Source organism: Peromyscus leucopus, chromosome 9 (genome assembly GCF_004664715.2).
Source record: "Peromyscus leucopus breed LL Stock chromosome 9, UCI_PerLeu_2.1, whole genome shotgun sequence".
Lineage (NCBI taxonomy): Eukaryota > Metazoa > Chordata > Mammalia > Rodentia > Cricetidae > Peromyscus > Peromyscus leucopus.
The window spans coordinates 51,385,177-51,387,390 of NC_051070.1; the positions used below are offsets into that span (position 1 = coordinate 51,385,177).

Below are 2,214 nucleotides of genomic sequence, written 5' to 3' on the forward strand. Positions count from 1 at the left end.
GACAGGGGGACAGCATATAATCATTATTAGTGAAGAAGCAAAACTGTGTTTATTTGCAGATGCTATAAGTGTACATATAAAATTCCAAAATAGCTTTGAAACAAAATGAAAACAACTCCTGGATCTAATTCATAAATTTAGCAAAATCTGAGATTCTAAGATCAATATACAAATATGAGTGGCATTCTTAACTAACAGCAATCAGAAAAACAAAAATATTAAGAAATCAATTTCAATTATAATAGCATCAACAACACAAAACCCCTGAAAAGAATTTTGAAAAATAGGTAAGAGGTCTCTCTATAAATAACAAAGTATTGATGAAATAAATTAAGTAAAACTTAAGTAAGTGGAAAGATAGACCATGCTCATGAGTTGAAAGTTAGGACATTATAAGAAATGTCAATTCTCTTTATATGAATTTGTAGAGTCAATTATAAATGCCAAGCAGTCCTTAGAAGGTATATTTTAACTTGTTTTGGTTTGTTTATGAAGTGCTGGGAATCAAACCCAGGGTATTAGACCTGACGGGCAAGTACTCTATCATTGAACTATAGTCCCAGCCCTCAGCAAACTTTTTTTCTTTTCTATTCTCATGTGTATGGATGTTTTGCTTGCATGCCTGTCCTGGTTCCTGCAGAGGCCAGAAGATGGCGTCTGATTCCCCCAGGAACTGGAGTTACAAGCAGTTGTGAGCAGCCTTATCAGGGCTGGGAATCGAACCTGGGAACCCTGAAAGAGCAGCCAGTGTCCCCAACCCCCCCACCCCGGAAGATAAGTTTGTAATCATATTCATGTACAGAAACTTTAGCAGTGCACATTTAACCCAATTTAGTGACAAGTTCTTTGGCCTTTGCCTTTTCTAGCTTGGCAACTCAAGCCCCAGATTTAGGACCCAGGACGTTACCTACCCAGCGGTGGCAGGTCTGAAATGACTCATCATATCTGTCCTTGTAATTTGGTCCTAACAGCTTCCACCAGCTGAGCCAGAGCACCCTTGTCTTCCGAGTTAACCTGTGTGAAGGCAACAGTGGTGCATGTCTTCCTGTGGACCAGCCGCTCCAGCCTGGCCTTTCCCTTGATGATGCAGTAGGGGACCCCCATCTTTCGGCACGAGGCAGGCAGGAAGACCACCAACTCCATGGGGTCTATATCATGGGCAATTACCACCAGCTGAACTTTCCTATTCTTCACCAAGGTGGTGACTGTATTGACCCTTGCTCAAAGAATAGGGTCTCTTAGTTGGGATGTAGTTGAAGTTTTCCTGTGTCCACACAAGGCTCCTGCGTCCTTGCATTTCTGCAGCTGCTCAGACCCAAATAAACACACACAGGCTAATATTATTTAAAACTACTCAATCATTAGCTCAGATGGGCCACTAACCAGCTCTTACACTTAAACTCAGCCCATTTCTGTTAATCTAGATGTTGCCACATGTTCCGTGGCTTTACCTATGTACCTGTTACATGCTGCTCCCTGGAATTCTCTTCTCTGCTTGTCCCGCCTATACTTCCTGCCTGGCTACTGGCCAGTCAGCATTTTATTTATACAGAGCGATATCCACAGCACTGGGATGTCCCCTTTGCCAGCTGCTTTTTTCTCAGCACAGGCCAACAGCCTTTGCTTCTTTTGCCTTGTCTCTGGCCTGTACTTGTGGGCAAGCTTATGCAGCTGGGTAGCTGTTTGTCATCCAGGGCCTGGGGGAACTGGTTAATGGCAAGAGGTACTTTGAGCTGCTTTATAGAGGATGGCCCTTTGCTGCTGCAGCCTAATGTAGCCAGCGGGGCCATTTGACGAAGCTTGTGAGATCTCTTTTGGGCTGGATGTCCTGCCCAGTACCGAAAGTTCTTGGGCCTATTCTCAAACAAAAGATTCACCACCTTTTTGGCCTCCTGTTTCCTCATGACAGCAGGGGTCGGGGCCACCTTCTTTCCCTTGGCCTTCTTTCCCTTGGGCATCTTGCTCTGTTGGAGGAGAGAGAAAGTGCAGTCAGTGTTCTTAACCTCTAAGCCATCTCTCCAGCCCCAGAAAAATCTTCTTATAGAAATTAACAATCTGATTCTAAAATTTATATAAGAAATGAAAAGTAATAGCTACAGCATTCATGGAAAAGAAGAGCCTTGCTGGAAGAGAAACAACATTTTATTTTAAGGATGACGAGTAAGCTGTAATAATCATAAGGAATGCTGATTTTTGCCTAGGCAAATTGATCAG

General features: G+C 43.1%; 1 pseudogene; it reads right to left on the reverse strand.

Moving 5' to 3' along the window:
* Positions 1–821: 821 nt before the first annotated feature.
* Positions 822–1,964, reverse strand: LOC114698809 (annotated as a pseudogene).
* Positions 1,965–2,214: the final 250 nt, after the last annotated feature.